The sequence below is a fragment of the Plectropomus leopardus genome, chromosome 5 (assembly GCF_026936395.1).
Source record: "Plectropomus leopardus strain MGB_pleo_1.0 chromosome 5, ASM2693639v1, whole genome shotgun sequence".
Taxonomy (NCBI): domain Eukaryota; kingdom Metazoa; phylum Chordata; class Actinopteri; order Perciformes; family Serranidae; genus Plectropomus; species Plectropomus leopardus.
This window is the reverse complement of record NC_142180.1, coordinates 32,194,891-32,207,703: the sequence shown is the minus strand read 5'-3', so window position 1 is coordinate 32,207,703 and position 12,813 is coordinate 32,194,891. Positions and strand designations below refer to the sequence as shown.

Here is a 12,813-nt window from a genome sequence, read left to right as displayed (position 1 = left end):
AACACTCTATTGTTGTCCAAAAACACATTAAAAACACATAAAAGCTGCCTTGGGTGACTTATTCCTTCATTAAAATGAACAAGGTCAGAGCACTGTCAGTTGTCTGAAGGTGTGTTATGTGTCATATCTGTTAACAAATCATCTCTGCAGTGAATGGCTATCAAACGCCTTTGGGGTACAAACAAATGATACTGTATGTAATAAATAATTTATTTAAAGTTTTTTTACAGGGTTTTAAACACTGCAACAGTGTTAAAAAAGGGAGCAGCAAAGTATAACATAGCTGTTGTATAAATCCATTTGATATGTGTTAAATTAAAATGACAGATTATTTATTGAAATTTGTCTTCCCTTATTAACGTCACAGCTAATATTTGTTGAATCTTTATCTGTCTTGATTCTACTGCTAAAGTCCTTCACTAAAATTTTGAGGTATTCCATTTGTACTCAATTTTATGCTACTTTATACTATCACTACACTACATTTCAAAAAAATACTGCATGTGTGACATAATGTTTAATCTGTAAATTCTCCCTAACTACTCCCTATGATTTAAAATCATCATACAATATACAATAAGATACTGTGAGCATAATGAAGTCCAGTACGTCAGCACAATTCATTTCAATATCTCAACAAAAAGCATTAATAACTGCGTGTGAAGCAGACTAAATACTGGTGATACAAGATTATCTGCAGCAGGGCCGTGAAAGGGGAAACGTCAGTCTGTAGCCACAACAAGGCTCTACTGATGAAGTCAGCATACTTACTGGCAGTCATGATGACACAGTCACATGCCGTCTCCTAAATCCGTAGACGATAACATTAAGAAGAATGCTAGACGTGGTCAATCTGATATTCTACACAAAGATATATCAAACACTGAAGTACTGGGACAATGGACAGTTATTCTTTTTCATTTAAGATTAAATTACTTTTATTATTAAAGCAAAACTCAAGACTGTCACTGCTGGATGAGTGCCATCTTATCAAACTCTGCTCTAAGTAACAACCTCACATGTGTAACCCATCATCAGTCAGGTCTAGGGATGTCACTAGAATCAATACTTGGGTACCAAGTTGATAATAACTTTCTGAAAATGTTACGGTACTCGTTTTTCTCCTGTACCCTCGATACATTTACATTATGCTGCAATCACCAACGACGTGACGAGGCTCTGAGCGCCTTCGTTCCAGGTGCAGGAATTTGAAAATTTTCTACTATGTGTAAAATGCTCATCACTTTTTTACAAGCCGCCCAGTCAAAGAGGAGAGGTGCAACAAATAGCCTATAACAAACACCAACTGTCACGTCTTATAAATACATGTATCGTCACATGTACAAGAGCTGAACAACAATGGAGGAGAAATATCTTAATACCTGAAGGTTATCTATTACTTTATGTTTTCTCACACATAGACTAGTATTTTGCATTCAAGGCTGATTTTTTATTATTAATACAATAAAATTTAATTGAGTTTCATTTACATGTTTTGGATTTATTGTTGTTTTCTTTTTTTACCATGGTATCGAATTGGTTATTGAGAATCATGGAATTTCATTGGTATTGCTATTAGGGATGCATGAAATTGGATTTTGTTACTGATATCTGATACGCTGATAAACAACAACTCAATTGGCTGATCACTAATGCCAGTATCAATATATACACTTTTTTCTTCACCTAAATTTAGTGATCATCAGGTCTTTTCTGTTGTGGAATTAACATCATATTATGTATTCTCTTATTGTGATGGCCCATCAGTGAATGAAGACATGAAATGCAATGCTTTTAGTGTGTGTAATAATAATTATTGTGCAAAATAAGACAAATATTGTAACTTAGGGTTGATGTATTGTACATGTACACTTTGTCAATTTAAAAAAAAAGGATTCCTAATTGCTACTGACTGCTAGTATCTTGATAGGTCTTCGATAGAAAAGATAAAACCCTCTTCTATTCTGTTACCTTCGAGCATGATAAGTAACAACTGCAAGACCTCACATGATGTCAAAGTCAGGGTCACCTCTGGTGAAGACCTCTGGTGTCAAAACACAAAGTTAAGTCTTTAACCTCATGATAGCAGGTCAGACAAATTGTAGCAGTCATATGGTCAACCTTGACTGACAAAATGCGCTATGTAAAATGCTATTTCAGGGACTGTAAAGCATGATAACCTTCTTATAAATCTGACTGCACATATTTTAGCACATGAAATCTCTCTCTGATATTCACAGAAGGAAGATTACCATGAGGTGATGACACTAGAAGTCACACTTGAGACACCATGAATATACAATTTAAATTTAAAGCCACTGCACAAAACCAAAGGCCCTAATGTTTACGCAGCTATAGAGTTGTCTTTTTATTCCACCTGAGCTGCAGAAGCATAACAGAAACTGCAATATAAAAAATGGCAGAATGTATGAATTTGAGGCATTTGTACTTCACTTGAGTATTTTATTTTCATGCCACTTTACACTTTTACTCCACTACAGGGGACTAATGTACTTTTTACTTTACTACATTTGTCTGAAAGCTTTGGTTGCTTTACAAATTAAGATTTTTGCATGAAAAAGCATAAGAGGTGTTTAAAAAATATGATGTTTTGTTATTAACTCACCAAACAGTTTACACAACTACAGCTGCAACAATTAGTTGCGTAATCAATTAGTCAATTCACAGGAAAACTCTTTTTTTGTTTGCATTATTTGTGGGGGTTTGGTTTTTTTTCTTCTTTTTAAAAGTTTGAGTTTGTTTTTTTTTTCCTCTACTTACTCTTTAATAATTTTGAGATTTGGGGTCTTTTCTTAAATTGGGCACTTTTACTTTTAATACTACAGTACAATTTCCTAATTATACTTGCTTACTTTAACTTAAGTAACTTTTTTAGTGCAGGCCTTTACTTTTAACAGAGTTAGACCTTTTTTAAGTAAAAGATCTGAATACTTCTTCCACCACTGGATATACATTACTGCAAATTCCCAAACTTTAGCATTCATTAACAAGTCTCTAATCAGAAAAACAGTGTCCCGGTCTGCTGCTGACTATCAGTATCAACTCTGGATGTACAGAACTGGTAGTACAACCTCCACTTCTTATCAGCCTACTGAACGGCTCAGGCTGGGAGCTTGCATGAGTCCACAGCCGGAGAACATCACAGCTGAATCCACGCAGGCTCCTCTGTATCAGAAGAGCCTGATATGACAGGCGTGTAGTAATTACATTATTAGGCGTAGAGCGCAATAATGTAATCTGTATGTGTTTCTCTCCCCCTCGTTGTCTGACAGTGTTGTCAGTCCCACCCCCTCCTCTGTTTGAGGAAAACATGCCAGTGCTCTGCTGCCAAGCTTGCCCACTATTTTGTCAGAACTGCTTCCATATAATACACAAAACACGCATTAACTGTGTATACAGGGTTCCCACACAATTTCATGGACAACATTTCAAAAACATTTCCATGACATAAATAACTTTTGCCCCACTTGCCCAAAATTTTGCAAATATGTCAAATTTAAGCTGTATTCACACATACTTTATCTAGTGAAAAACGTGAAGGAAGAAAGGGAACACGGGGAGAAAATAGAGATGTATGTGATGATAACCAAAACAATGTCACATGTCAACACATATTAAAGTAAATTACATTGGCAGATACAGAAAATGAATTTTCTGTTATACTTGGAGGGTTATTTATAGAAGATTACTGCAACTATTTCATTACACACAACAAAATTCTGTGACTTTTCAAAAACTTTCCATGGTTTTTTAACCTTTGAAATCTGGATCAACAGATTGCTTGTGCTGTGTTAAGATGCCTTTCACAAGTATTTTGAGTACTTAGCAAATTGGTTAGATTTCTTTAGCAAAGAAATGAGCAAATTTAGAATTAAAAAAAAAAAATCTACAGAAAAATGTCCAGAAAATTATATATATTAAAAATTATGGGGGTTTTTTGTATTATTATTTTGAGGTGACTTTCTTGATAATTTGGGTAATTTAGGTTACTTATATTTTTTCCATTTTTGAAAAAAATCAAGCCAATTTGCTTAGGTTTCAAAGGGATACTATTTAAATTACCTTTCCAAAACTTTTAATGATTTTCACTTATTCCATGAATTTCCAGGCCTGGAAAACAAATAAACAAATTCCATGACTTTTCCAAATTTTTCATGACTATGGGAACCCTGTGTGTGTGTGTGTGTGTATATATATATATATATATATATCTATATATATATATATATATATATATATATATATATATATATATATATATATATATATATATATATATATATATGAGAGCACTTGTAAAACTTGATAAACATACTCTAATGTCTAAAATATGCTGAGCAACAATGAAACACAATAGATTAGGCTCGTAGTAATTATCTGCCAAAGCAGTTGCCTCCCCTCACCTGCAGCCAGCCGCTGTGCCAACAACAAAGAAAGTGTCAAAGTATTTTTCCATGCTCCTCCTGCAGCTCCAACAACTCGGTATAGTAAAAATGACTAAATGACTAAATGACTGTGTGGTGAGTAAACAAGGTATTATTCATTATCAATGGCTTCTCGGAAACTGTGGCTGTCTAATTTCCACTAAAAATAATCAACATGTAGCTAAAATAATGACATACTGTAAAATACTTTTTTACAGACATGTTAAGCTTGTAGGAAACATGATGTTGAAATTTGTCTAGTTTTTCTTCATGAAATCAAACTGCATTATAATGGGAATTAAAACAGAAATCATCACTGGCTTCAACATTTTTTAGAACTTATTTTTGGAAGACATGACTTGATGAATAGCCTACTGATGTATTAGTCAGCTCTTCTACTATCAAATGACACTTAAAAAAATGTTACCAGTCTTTCATGATTTCATTTAACCCTAGATCAACATCAGTTTTCATGTGCTGCATTTAGACACATTTTACATTTAAACCTCTGAAACCTGAGACAACTGATTTGATTTCTTTTAAATACAGGAAAAAAACATAATGAGCATGACAAGGAAATTATCTGAAAGTTAGCTGGGGAGAATTAATAGATATGCTAAAAAATTGAGAAAAATGTCCAAAAAACTATATTTATGATTCTTAAAATTATGTTACAGAAAAAAAATGTGTTTTTTCTGTTGAGGCTATTTGTTTTTGTCTTTTCTCTCTTTTTAATTTTCTTGTAACTTCTTACTTATTTCTTGGTAATTTTTGGGCCATGTGTTGTGTTAAGTTGCTCACCACTGGCTTTCTTGAAAATATCTTTTGAAAGAAATCAAGCATATTCACTTAGGGTTCAAGGGGTGAATAAAAATCAAACCAAAGTAGATGTTAAAAAGTTTGATTAAAAATAAAGACTTCATCGCATTACATCATTGCATCATGTTGTGTACCAGATCACATCATGTTGCAATAAGTCTGAATTAAATTATACAGAATCTGCTGTATCAGGCATTAAGGGTCCTAAAGGGAGTTTCAGGGGGTCCACAGAAAACTGGGGCATAGTTTATCGTCACTGTTTATTCACTATGAGCTAAAGAGTCACTATTTTGATCATAGGTTTCATTTCTTCCACAGTTATCTCCTCAAATTTAATTATCAACAATAGAAATTAAGGTTTAATTACATCTGACAACCACAATCTTAGATTGAGGTCCATAAATTACCCAATGTGTGTCAATTTAAGGGTCCTTAACACTGTTGCTGCACAATTAATCACAATATTATCAAAACTGCAATACAGCCATGTGCAATATCCAAATCACAGTAGCTATGCATTTTTGATAAAGGTAAAGTGCGTCACAAAATAACATTATAAATGAAGAATTGTGGTGCTACAGAGATGCCCCGGCCAATAAATCACACTCCAGACTTAAAGCTTTTGTTTGGTTTAGATCCTGCCACAAACCACATCATCGTTCATATGTTGTTTTTCATTGATAATAATTGCTTAAAAGTTGCCACTAAAATAGCGGCTCATATCAGAATATCTGTCAAATAATCTTAATCTTTTTTGGGAGGCATATTGTACTACTTGACACACAAAAGGCTGAAAACCACTGGGTTGTGTAAAGTTTGCTTTACTAACCAGAAGTATATTTGAAAAAAAGTAAATAAGAAATTCTATTACCTATTACTTCCTTTAACCCAAATTGGCTTTTCTTTGAAAAACACAGGAAAAAGTTACAAGAAAATCACATGAAATTCAGTACAATACAGAAAAGAGAAGAAAAGAGTTAAAAGAAAGGAAAGAAAAATGGCAAAAAGAAAAAAAACAACAACAAAAATGTACAAATGTACAGATAACATAATGATAATAAATATGGTTTTCTGGACATTTTCCCTATTTTTTAAATTATTATTATTACCTTCCAGTGATCTCTCTCTCTCTCTCTTTAATTTCCAGGTCATTTTCTGGTCACCTTTTCCTGATTTCTTGCAGCTTTATGTGGGACATTTCTTACCTAGTTGCTCAGTGCCTTTTAGACATCTTTCCCAAGGAAATCAAACCAATTTTCTCTGATTACAAAGGTTTAAAAGCCTATGAATGATAGCAACCCAAGAAAACAAATGTTCCAGGTTTCGAAGGGTTATTGTTCTCAAGGATAAACATAAAATCTGAGTTGTCATCCAAACTTTGATGCGTGAACCTGATTCAAAGACACAATACGCTATAAGTCTCAATAATTTACTGTGAAAGTACTACATAATTGGCAATACACAAAATGTATCTTGGCATCCTATTCTGTAGACATGACAGGAAATAAATTTAAATGTTTTTTTATATATATATGGTGGAGCAACAATTGCTCTTTGCTCTTTGCCGTTTGGTTTATATGCATTTTGCAAAATCACAAATAAAACATACTTGATCCCCCATATAGAGCTGAATAACTAAACATGTGAACATCTCAACAGATAGGATTCAGGTCCAAATTACACTACTGGACAAGACTGACAGATAGATCAACGAACAAATTTACTATATGATCATATCTGTTGAATGAAGAGCAGCAGAATAGAAACATGCGAAAACAAGAGTGAGGTTTTGGAGAGAAACGCAGCTGATACAGATATATTAATAAACACCGGGAGAAATAAAACAGACATACCGTTAAAAAGAGGCAGTAGATGTGGAAAACACTGTGTCGGTGAGATGTTAAGACACCTAAGGTAAAGTCAGTCTTGAAGTGACAGCCCGGGTGCAGCACATCTATCCGTCTACCTCGCTGCTGCCGGTGATACCGGCCGGCACACCGGGCAGTGATTGCTAGAAGGCTAACGCCACCTAGCTTGCAAGCTAACGTCAGTTACAGCAACAAAACAACAGATTTACAGTTTGCCACACTCACTGCGACATATGACACACACTGCCATGGCAACTTCATCCGTCACGCGTTAAATTGACGCTTTTTCTCCGCTGGGTAACGACTTTATATTGTAATAAAGCGAGCGTTCAACTCGTATGCAACTGTATGTGTGTCAACCCACTTTTAGCCGCGGCGCTAGCTTACATGCAGCATTAGATAAGAATGTGGGTCACCGGGCCTCTGGCCAGACTCTGTCACCAAACAAGCGCCGGCAAAACTCTTCCGTTTGCGGCTCTTCGTGTGTCGGTAGGCTGTCAAGAGGCTGGAGGTATAAGCGACAGAAACACGGAGCGGAGTTCAGCGGTGCAGATGTCACACTTACCCCGAACAGTGTCCCCTCTCATCGGGATATCCCTGCAGCCAGTGGCGCTGCTGACGGTGGACTGCGCAGGCTGAGGCAGGCTGACTGGAGCTGGAACTGGAGCCAAAAGGGCCGCTGTTACTCCAGATAACACACACATGTGTTAGAGACAGGTGATGGACATCCAGGAGTAGTTACAGTACCTGGATTTGACAGTTACACGCAATGTTATTTAATGTTACTGGAGTTTGTTTTTTTAGTTGATTCGATGTAACTAAAATCTGTCATCCTGAACCACTTGTGGAAAGGCAAAATTCAAAGTAGTCCATTAGAGCTTTTTTCCCCTAATTTTGGGACTCTCCACAAAGATAATCTGGTCTTTTTCTGTCATTTTTACAATCTAGAAAACATTATAATTCAAAATAACAGATGAGTAAGGGTTGTTTTTGTTTTTTTGAATTATTGTTTAATGCACTTTATTTGATAATTAAGTGATAGAAAGCTGTTAAAATGTAAGTATTACCCTTGAAGCAACATAATAACATTATGGAATCCCACCAAGAAAATTTGTTTATTTAGGTTTTGTCAAATTATGACTACTACATCTATTTTATAACAAAAAACATTACAAGCATTTTTTTTCCAACTGGCATCATTCTTATCATACAAGGTTAAGCATTGCGGATGAAGTTGGGTTTTTTTCTAAACATTTCTTTATTTGGCTTAGGGGAGGAACTTTCCAACTCTAAATGGTCGTATTTTGCACTCATTTTAATGCCCTTAGAGCCCTAAAACTGGCAAGTGGGTTTGAAAAGCATATTTTCTTTAAACTTCTTCAAAATCACACTATTTATAGTAGCCAGACACTATGATAAATAGTTATTTATAGTGGAGGCATTGTCATGCATTTTCCCTATGGTCACTCAGGGAGGCTCAAGGAAATCTATTTACAACTGCAGGGAGGGTCATAATATATATATGTATATATATGTGTGTATATATGTATGTATATATATGTGTGTGTGTATATATATCTTTTAAAAGTCACATATAGTACAGTCCCTTGTTTATGTTATATGACATTTTTGTAATACGGTTTGAATGTCAGACTAATTACTGTAAATAGGCCTACTGTTGCTTAGAGTAGTTTGCTCTGCTGATTTTCACTGCAGATTTTAACATAAAATGTATATATAAGATTTGTTTTTCTACAATTTGTCTACAATGAGTATCAGACATTTTTTGACGAAAAAAAAAAAAGTAAAAAAAAAAACCCATCTTTTTTTTCTAAACCCCTTATAACATTACAGGCCCATAATGCTACTGATTTTTATGGTTATACTACTATTTAGTACACCAAACAGACAGGTAGCCTATTGTGATTCTGTGGGTTTTGTATAAGGTTTTTGTTTGTTTGCTTATTTTCATTTGGAACATAATTGAATTCAGAATAGCGAAATAGTCATGTCAAATACTGTGTTGTTTGGCAGTTTAGGTCTCCTGTCTGCTGTTTAGATGACTGATTTTGGATTAATTGGATCAGATTATTTTAACATTTTCCACATCCCTGGCGTGGTACTCATCACCATGGAAACAGCAAGAGCAGCAAACTGCAATACCACTTCTGACCACATTATTGGAATAAATGGGCTGATGGCGCTGTTTCGATATTTAGGGAGAGGGAGAGATGAAGTGGAAAAATTTGATTGTCAAGTGAATGAAAAACACTGTCACATAAAATGCAAATCTTGTTATTTAAATATTCTGCCTTTTCAGTTTCCCTCCAACATTAGGTTATTATTAAGATAAATCAAAGACAGGGGGTCTCTGTGTGATGGCATTTCAAAGTTAGGGCATATTTATTTATTGTATCTCTGTATTTAAGTATCAGAGATTTTACTGAGCAGATTTCTGTAACTTTATACAAGAAATAAAAGCAAAAAGGGTCAAATAATTTTTTGAAATAATGCTCTACCAAAAACTTGATTTGTCCTTCTGTGGGAAAGGTAGTGAGGCTACACTATTAAGATTAAAATTTCTTAAAAACTATATTTGTAATCATTACATATTTAAAATTATTATAATTTTTCAAGCAGTTTTTTTCAGGTATTGTTTGCCTTGTTATTTGTTTGTGTGTGTTTACTTCTTTATCTCTTTATTTTGTTTTTGTTGGTTCTGTTTTATGATTTTACAGGTGATTTTGACAGAATTTTTTACTAATTTCTTGAGAATTTTTGGGTCGTTTCTTCTTTCATTGCTCATTACCTTCCTCCAATGTTTTTGATAGAAATCAAACCAGTTTGCTCAGATTTCAAATGGTTAAAGTGGGTGGCGAGTAAGCCTGCTCAGGGATGAGATGTCTATATACGCATGTATGTAGCCTATTGTGCATGCATATGTGCTCATGTTTATATTTAAGAGAGGTGCCAGGGTGGGTTTTCTGTGGCTGCCTTTTAAGCTGTTTTTCCTTTTATTTTGTTTTAGTTTATTTAATTTGATTTGTTTTATTTTGCTGCCGCAGATCCTAATATGTGGATTATTGTGTAAAGTCTATATAGCCAGTTGGTTGACATGAAGATGTGAAAATGAAAAAATAAAAGCAACACTTAATGGCACAGCGACATCTAGTGGAATTTTTTAGGATAACAGACCTAAACCAAATGGCTCAATCAGATAGACCTCAATTCAACACATTTTTCATTAAGATACAGTGACTCAAAATGTGCTTTACCAAACAGTTGACCAGGACGTTAAAGGGGTAGCGTCAGCACAGAGATAATAACCTGCTTATTTACTGTATAGTAATAAAAATTGTCCTTAAATATATAAGGCCTGCAGATAATTATATGATTTTGTGTGTTCTTATCTCCCTGGAAGAATCCCAAATTGGCATATTGGTCATAAATATTTTCTCACACAATATTCTTCAGTCGACAATCTTGTAAACTCTTGTTCTCAGGTTATATGAGTCACACTGGGTTCTCACAGGAAGCAACTTGGAAGTTGGCCTGAAATTATTGATTCAAGTCCAGCACGAGGTGTTGCAGAGGTGTTTTATTTTACTGAGTTGGCTGAGGAGCCGTGATATTTTACACAGTAACTCATTCTGTTCTAAAAATCTGAAGGCTCTCAAGCTAATTAAAACGTCACTGTGAAAACACTCACATTTTATTGTTGTTGCGGTAAAATCACCATTTATGGCTGGAAATGCGAATACATTAAGACACAGCCAGAAAAATGTTCTGTTCTGTAAAATGTTCACATTCAGAGTGGTGAGTGGTTTACTGTGGTGCAGTTGAACCGTCATACTGACAGAAACACACAGAATATCAATTCTCTTTGACCTTTCTTTAAATGTATATGGAAGTTTGTTAAGACTCAAACTTAATTGTCCCAAAGGGGAAATTCAGACAACAGTACATACAGCAGCACATAGTGACAACATACGGTGCATGACAGACAGCAGTGCACCCTGTTGAGCAAGGCCTTTTGTTTAACCCTTTGAAACCTGGAGGGATAAACTGTTGTCAATTTAGTAATAGTTGTAGTTTAGTGTATTACCAACTTATGTATATTAAAATGTATGTTAAAAATATATTTGTAATTATCATTATTACATATTAGAAATTATGTTACAGAATTATTTTAATTTTTAAGTGCTTTTCTGCTTTTTGTTTGTTTGTGTTTTACTTTTTGCCTTTTTCATATTTTTTTGTTGGTTTTGTTTTGTTTTACTAATTTTCAAGTGATTTTTTTTGTAATTTTAATTAATTTCTTGTCAGTGTTTGGGTAATTTCTTCTTTCATTGCTCATTGCCTTTTTCCCATGGGTTTTGAAAGAAATCAAGCCATTTTGCTCAGGGTTCAAGTGGTAAGACACTGGTTCCCAACCTGCGGGCCTGAACCCACAGGGGTCGTGAGGCCTTCTTGGTTTTAAGCGATAATTAAGCGATAATTAAGTGATAATTAAGCGATAATTAAGCAGTTTGAAGCGAAAATATGTATATACAGTTGGTCTGAATCTCAGCATTTTATTCATATCTGTCAAGAAAACTAAATTAGACTTTTTCTAAACTTCTGATTAGTAGTTTAAACTGGAAGATGATGATTGGGAACAGTCCTTTATATCTTGGCATGAACACTGTAGTAGCCCAACTTGGTTGAAAATTGAGAATCAGATTTTTCAAAACGCCACTAATGTCTAGCAATGACAGTAAATCTAATCCTTTCTGCAGGGGACAATGTAATTTAAAAGGAGACTTTTGTTGTATTTTGGGGGATTGTTCTAAATTAAAAGTTTAGTGGGTCATCATCATCATCATCATCATCTTGTCAGGCATATAAGGGTGATTCAAAAGGCAAATGAAAACATATTTTAACCAACTGTGAGCAATAGATACAAATATTGCTCTGCATACATTTGCATCCTGTTTTGTATTTCAATGTAACTGAAACCACTTAGATTTTTAGTGGTATAGAGATGGTGACATCTAGTGTTGATCACAGTAATTACAAATTCAGTGTAGAAAATTAAACAAAATGTAAGCATGCACACGTCACTCGAATAAAGCCAAAATAAACTTGTAATTTAAACACAGAAAAGCATCATTTCTCCTCGCGCAGATTTTGCGGTGGTGACCATTTTATTATTTATATATGTAAGGTTGCATTTGAGTTTTATAAGTAGGGATGTTGTGCTACTTTTTTTTTTTTACTTTCAAAAGGTGATTGGTTAGTTAGTACCTGTCATTTGATCATAATTTCTCGTGTATAAATAGAGTCAAAAAAGCATGACTATTCCAAATATTCTTAGTGTTCTTGCATGAATTTATGGCTTTTTCTTTAAGCAGCTTTACTTGTTCAGTGTGTTATGGACTCCATATGTTTTGGTTATAATTATGAAGGACACATGCAGGGCATAGAAAAATAAAAATGTTTTATAGTTTTTAATTTATTAATTATGGTGATTTAAAAACGTTCTTAGAAAAACTGAAAATCAAGAGAAATATATTTTTTCTCTTTTTTATGGTTGAAATATTCCTTATGTGTGTTTAATATCTACAAGCATTTGTATTTATGTAAAAATTGTTTGTATCTGCATTCATTCATGCCCGCAGTAGCTGTTTAACACCATTTCC

The 12,813-nt window shown here is 34.2% G+C and overlaps 1 protein-coding gene across 5 annotated transcripts in view; it reads right to left on the bottom strand.

The window, feature by feature from the left end:
* clocka (clock circadian regulator a) overlaps window positions 1-9,434 on the bottom strand; it is a 40,320-nt gene extending 30,886 nt beyond the window's left edge. For 2 of the 5 annotated variants that reach the window (XM_042483134.2, XM_042483175.2), the window contains exon 1: window positions 7,698-9,433. The gene's annotated coding sequence lies outside the window, so the exon portion shown is untranslated. Of the gene's footprint in view, window positions 1-7,117; window positions 7,635-7,697 lie in introns of those variants that run through there. The other 3 variants (XM_042483156.2, XM_042483141.2, XM_042483152.2) reach the window with 3 other exon arrangements.
* Between the last annotated feature and the right edge of the window lie 3,379 nt (window positions 9,435-12,813).